General features: G+C 40.8%; 1 long non-coding RNA gene and 1 pseudogene across 1 annotated transcript; one reads left to right on the top strand and one right to left on the bottom strand.

Moving 5' to 3' along the window:
• Positions 1-3,387: 3,387 nt before the first annotated feature.
• On the top strand, positions 3,388-4,943 carry LOC136514397 (uncharacterized). The gene is made up of 3 exons (XR_010773636.1): positions 3,388-3,586; positions 3,671-3,748; positions 4,887-4,943. It is a non-coding gene; the product is annotated as an uncharacterized lncRNA (long non-coding RNA).
• Positions 4,944-5,887: 944 nt separating this feature from the next.
• On the bottom strand, positions 5,888-6,593 carry LOC136510278 (kinesin-like protein KIN-14B; annotated as a pseudogene).
• Positions 6,594-6,827: the final 234 nt, after the last annotated feature.

The raw sequence follows: 6,827 nt of genomic DNA, 5'->3' as shown, positions 1-6,827 counted from the left end.
CTAAACACCGCCCTGATGATTATCACAAACTCGAATTAATTAATGAATTCCTTCCTGAAACTAGCTAATAACTACGGAGTACTACCGTACTAGTGTTTCGATCCCGGCCGGCCGGCCGGATTCACAAGCGTGTTTTCACATATATGTTCCTCCTTTGTATGATCCAGAGATACAAGGTACTAGTGGTATTATTTTTCTTGGTATATGTTTTATACATGCATATATACATACAACTAAAATACTTGTCCAAATCCCTCCTGGAATTTTGCAAAGAAAACAGACATTTTTTGGGTCAGCGTGTCTTTCCTTTGGAATACTCCACCAATCCACAAAATTAAGAGACTTGCTAAAATCCAGGTGCCTGAATTTTAGTTTCCTCCCTGACGACGGTTATGGCATATTTTATATTAAAATTGTAGCTTTAGTTCAATTCGTTGCAATTACAGTAGATACAATCTGTAATCTTTGGTTCCAAAAATAAAAAAAAGTTAGACAAAACAACAAACCCACCAAAATCCAGTTTGTGTTAGCACAAAGACAATTAATAATTTATAATTATTTTTATAGTCAGACAAGGATAAAAAATTGATATGTGTTATGACACAAAAACAAATAACAAAACATAAAAAATAATAATTTACTAGTACTAGTTATGATATAAAAATATTCGTTCACATAGAAAGTCGAACTCAGGTCCTCGCATGCTACTTAGCCTTTTATGCCACTGGGGCCCTTTCGCATGTGACGTTCGGTCCAAGTTGGCAAGACCTTGTACGAACAACGAACATGAATAGATGCGGTGGCGAGTAGGAGTAATATTTTTTTTTTTTACCAAACTGACTGAATGACAACGATTTTATATATTGAAGAAGATAGAGTAGCTTGTTTGGTCGACGACAACCGAGACGTATAGCTCGGCAGGCTTGACCAATGCCAGTCGACATACTACACATACCTCCTCCGTTCTAAAAAAAAGCAACTCTCACTGTCTTTAGGAGATTATTAATCATGGAATATCTTTTTATAACATATATATTTGAAGTTATAAATACTAATAATATTTTGTCTAAACTTCGTAAAATTTAAGGAGGTTTGACTATATCCAGACCTATGATTATATCTTTTTGGAACGGAGGTAGTAAAGACTTCTATAGTTGTGTCCAAGAATGTTCTTTTCCATTTTAAAAGATTCAAACTCGTAGTCTATTGTTACTATTTGCATAATAGAAACAATACAATTGAGGAGCACACTAGCTTAGCACTCTCACGGAAGCTAGCTTAGGACGATCTATTTGGCAGAGCTCTAGATCCTTCTAAAATAGCACTAAGTCTAGCCCCTCCTATTAATTTTTCTAATGGAGGTAAAACTCTAGAAAAAGACGTTTAGCAAAACGGTTTTGGGGAGTATTTTTAAGGAGAAATCGGTACGGTGGAAAACTAAAAGTTTTAGCTTGGCTCCTAGGTCAAACCCGGCTGCTGCCATTTCTTTACTTCATTTGATAAGGCTTCCCGATCAATCAGGGCGAGAGCCTTTTCAAAAGGCGGACCAATAAAAGCCAAATTTTGTATTTGCCGTGCACGGCTCTCCACCAGGAAAAATGTTGCTGTAGTGTCGGAGTTACCAAACATGTGCATTTTTTTTGTCATTCTTTTTGTGATTTTTGCGTCGTGTACAGACTGCGTGTTCCCTAGAGGCGAGACAAAACTAGGAGCAAGCCAAAGAAGAAAGAAGAGTCGCTCCAACACATGCAAGCTCTCACGTGTGCACGCACACGGCCGGCGATGTGCACACAATTCAACCGAAGGAACCTTGCTAACCTGGAGTACTACTACAGGTAAAGGACTAGTTTCTTTTGTTAGCCTCTAACTTTCCTAGCTAGAGTAGGTAGCCGATTTTTCTTTTGGTTTAGAATTGCTCAGGGATTCACTGAGTTTCTTATTCTTTATTGATAGCTTTAATGTATGAGATTGAGATCATGTCTAAACTCTCTCACATGGGACTTTTTTTTTTTGCCTCAACACTCGAAGTACAACTTGTAGTATGTGAACTCACTCTCACATAGGACACCACTAGTGGTGCGCAAAAAATGAGGCTTGAGACCTCATCTTTGCACACTATTAGTGGTGCCCTTAAGGCCTTGTTTGGTACGGCTCTAAATGGTTTCGGTTTCTACTCCGGTCCTTGTATAGTTTGCGAAAGAGTTAGGTCGGCGAAAAAATAATTGGTTCACCATTTTCTAGTTTAATTTTACTTTGAATGGGGTCTGAATTTGCAGCAATTCACAATCAAGAGTCCCTAGATCACATTCACATCAATACAATTTCGTTGAGGGGCCACTGCACACCAAACCTGCCGACCTAACCCCTTGGATTAGTACCAGGTAAACGATTACTGGGACAGAGAAAAACATTGTGCGTGACAACTTACCTTTTTTTGTTCAACGGATGGATAGGCTGGCATTTAATTGCCTGGACTAGGTAATCTACGAATGTGACTATATGGAACGTACGAGTAATAAGAGTATTGGTTTTCTTTTCTATCTAGTACCTGTTGAACCCAATTGATAACAATCTCGCTCATGGTCTCCAGTGGTTAAGTTGTCCTTGTCCAATCACTGTGAACGTGTACATCACAAGGAGCAACTTGGCGCCCATCAAAAAGTAATATTTTGTCCGATCCATCCATACACACACGCTATATCTATATATGCATATGCTAGCTAGCTAGCTCCGGGCCGGATAACGATGGATGGATGCATGCATGGATGGATCGCCTTAATTTTGTTTTGTTTTTGCGAGATTTGCTATTTGCATTAGGGATGCACTACTAGAATCTCGTATTTTTCTGTGGGTGATAAATTTTTCTGTGTGTTTTTTTCGGTACGCACAGAAAAATTATGATTTTTCTGTCGGTTCCAAAATATCCCGACAGAAAAATACTAAAATCCACAGAAAAATCGTATAATTTTTCTGTGCGTGACAATACACACACGAAAAAAATCAGCACTCACAGAAAAATACAATTTATTCTGTCGGTTCTTTAAAAACGCACAGAAAAAAAATATTTACACGCACAGAAAAAAAAATCATAACCCTAACCCGCCGGCAGCCGCGCCCCAAACACCCTCTCACGCACGCACTAGACCGTGCCCCTCCCTCTGCGACTCAGCGCCGCACCCTCCCTCTGTGACTCAGCGCCGCGGGGGCTCCTCCCCTCCCCGAGCAGCGCCGCCACTCCCTCTCCCCCCTCTCCCTCTTCATCGACGCGGCGGGCGCGACCCCTCTCCTTCACCCCCGGATCCGGCCAAATCCATGGCGGGCGCGCCCCCAGGCGGCTGGATCCGGCACCACCACCTCCACTCCGACGACCAAGTAGATCCCGTTGTCTCCTTTGTCCCTCCTCTCCTCTCCTCTCCAGTCTTTGTCCCCAATCGCATTCTCATCGCACGGATCGGCGACCACCGCGCCCCGACGACTACGACGAGGAGGAGCTAGGAGACGAATCGGTGCAAGCAACGGGGTCAAAGACAAGGAGGTCGATCCATCCTCTAGGTTCCGATCTGATCCGATCCGACGATATGGTGAGGTGCTTAGTTCTCCCTCTCCCCTCCCCTCCCCTCCCTGCAGATCCCGGTGCTATACTAACGTCGTGGTGGATGTGCTTGGCCAGGTATGCGTCGCGTGCCTGCTGCCGCTCTTCCTGATCCCGGTGGTCAACGCCCTCCCTTACCTCATTGACCTCATCATCGTACGGATCCTTCTTTCTCTCTCTCTCTCTCTCTCTGGTTTCTGTAAGATCCAACCAGGAATCGCCCGTGGTGGTTAGGGGTTCTATCGATTCAGCGGTGGCGGGGGATTTTCGAGCTTTTTTGTCTAGTCTGTTGCCCTGGTGGTTTTGTCTTGGGCTCGTGGATTCGTTGGAGCAAGAAACCAGAGCCCACCGTTCCTATAGAGAAGAGTAGATAGACCTTGATGTCGATTATCGATTGTGGTTGGTATGAGCCAGCTACGGCCAGAGCTGGTTTTCTTTTCTATGATGATTTGGTTTGGATTTTATGATCACGTTTCCTTAGCAGCAGTTCATACCCACCTAGATTTCCTCATCAGATTCGCATAGCAATAACATCATGCAGTAAATTGATAAGCAATATGCATTTTGGATTATTATGAATTCTTGTGCCCAGCAGCTTCCTGGCCTATAGATTGTTGATTCTAGATATCAGCTTCTTGTGTAGTAAATTCAGCTTCTAGATGCATGTGAATAACTATACAACATACCTCCTTTTGATTAGTGGTAATACTACAGATGCAAGATTTGAGAATAAACCAATTCCTGAGTCCTGACACTATAATGAATAAAGGAAACCATAATTTCAATTTAGATAGGCAGCACGGAAGATATTGGATTGTTGATTTTCTTTTTTTCGAGAGTAATATGCACCTTTTACAACAATAGTGGTTCAGTGACGTCGGCTGGGTCTAGCCATGTACTCATGCCTAAGTTTGTCTAGGCCTTATGGGATTAGCTGGAACAATAAATCATTGATCCTCTAGGGAGGATCTACCTGTCAATTACAAAGATTCGTGTATGTGATTTGGAAGAGCCAGATAGGGGCCGAAGCTGGTTTATTTTCATTGACGGTTTTGTTAGGTTTTCTAGGATTATATTATATGGTCAGTTGTTTAAGAATAATTCTGTCAGAACCATACATCTGATCTGTGAACCAAAAATGATAGTGATGCGCTCTCTGACTGCACATAGCCTTGTAGGTTTACATGTGCATTTGGTCACATGAATGAAGAGGATCTCTGTTTCATTTCTAGTTTCTAATAAAATTATGTTGCTTACATTATGGAATTTGATTTGTATCTTAGATGGTTTCTAGAGCAAGGTGTATCGGCTATTTGGATGGGAGTACCGGAGACCTGAAAGAGTCCCACCTGCTTGTCCTTACAAGCCTGCAGCTTAGAAGAACGATGAGGTACGCCTACATGTTCATCCTACTTTTTGTGCCCTTATATGCTCATGCTACAGTGCATCTCCCAATTGCTTATTGTACTCCGCCTTTACAGGGTGCGAGTGAATCAAAACCCCTAGCCAATCCACATGGTGCTGTGGCAGAAGATAAGAAAGAGGAATAATTCATGTATTGAAAATCCTGCTCGTGTCAGCAGGCGCTTAAAATGGAGTATGCTTCTTTCTAATTCCACCTTTTTTATATGGACTGTTTTAGTGTTTTACACAGCACTGCATATAGGCTTTAGTGTATTAGGAGTATGCTTCTATCTAATTCCACCTTTTTTACTGTGTGCAACACTGCAAATCAAGACCCGAGTTACAAAACTGATTTTTGGTTGTTTCCTAGGGGAGGCTGGTTGGTTCAGGTTAAGACGACGACTTGTTTGCCACTGTTTTTCAGTAGTATGTATTGCTGCTTCCTTCTGTAAATTTCGTTGATTGGTGTAATTCAGTCTCGTAATTCCATGAATTTAGGGATGGGTGATTTTTAGCTTATGTGGCCATTGCAGCAGTGGCACATGGTAAATCAGAATGCTCAGTGACTGACAAGGTCGAGGGAGACAAGTTTAGTTTGTAAGGTTTTCAGCTTTTCATGAACTGTAGAAGGTTTCCTATCAAATCAGATAAACATGATGCTGTGATAGTGTGATTACATTGTGCTTGTGTAGGCTTAACATTACATTTACTCCAATGCACCTAGTCAACAACTTTGGTTACATTCTCCTCATGATATTGTATTCTTTGACGATATAAATGCAATTGATGTTATAGTTGGATGTTAGCAATTCTCCGTAGACTGTCAACAAGATTTCATTACTTGTTTTGCAACAAGGTAGCCCTTCCAGCATTTTAAGAGAAAGTGCTAATTTACCTTGGTACTTTCTTAAAACCTTGTGTCTTGCTTCCTGGAACTAGCAGGTCTCGCAAATTTTTGTTGGTTTGGATTTGTTTGGACTTTTTATTTTTCATCTATTCTTCATGAATGAGATAAGGAGTTGGAATGAGTAGAGCTTACCATGGTATAAGTTTTCCCACTACCTGTCTGGCCATAGGCAAATATGCAAACATTATAGCCATCTAAAGCTGATTTTATCACTGGTTCAACTTCAGCAAATACATCACCTGGAAACCACACTATTGTAATCTCACTGGCATTCAAATTATTCACTTCAACATCACAGTTCCTATAAATGCAAATCTATTATACCTTGTGTTGAGCATTGGTTGAAAACCTTGTCAAACTTGTATTGCTTTATCTTGGTTTCAGCAACTTTTAGGAATACATTATTCTCATCCAGGGTGAACAGAGTTCTGGATTGATAATCTGCTTCAAGGTGAAAAGGCCTTACACGACAGAAACACCCTTATATTTCCTAGAAAAATGAATGCATGTGAATTAACAGAACTCTAACAACTTCCATTGCATTTAGTGACATTTATATTTATCAAGCCAAACACAAAAAATCGAGGAGAAAGTTCAACCTTTGAGATCCAAATAGTTATTTAGTGACAGCCTCTTCTGCAGTGTTATCTGCTTTAGTTTAGCATTCAGCAAAACCAGTTCCTCTGTCATGACCAAACAAAGAGAAGAAGGTAATGCTCTTGTTCTTTCAATATTGGACACAAATTTCTTCAATATTTTACTTTCTTCAATATTTTCAAAGAAGCTCGAACACAAATTTCTGTTCCTTAACCGCTTCTCTGTCTTTTATCACATATGACAGTGAAACAAGTACTGAAGAAGGTAATGCTCTTGTTCTTTCAATATTGGACATCCCTATTTTTTTATCATTTGGCATAAGTAGCA

Source organism: Miscanthus floridulus, chromosome 16 (assembly GCF_019320115.1).
Source record: "Miscanthus floridulus cultivar M001 chromosome 16, ASM1932011v1, whole genome shotgun sequence".
NCBI classification, from domain to species: domain Eukaryota; kingdom Viridiplantae; phylum Streptophyta; class Magnoliopsida; order Poales; family Poaceae; genus Miscanthus; species Miscanthus floridulus.
Note: the sequence above shows the minus strand (reverse complement) of the source record. Positions and strands in the feature narration are given on the sequence as shown.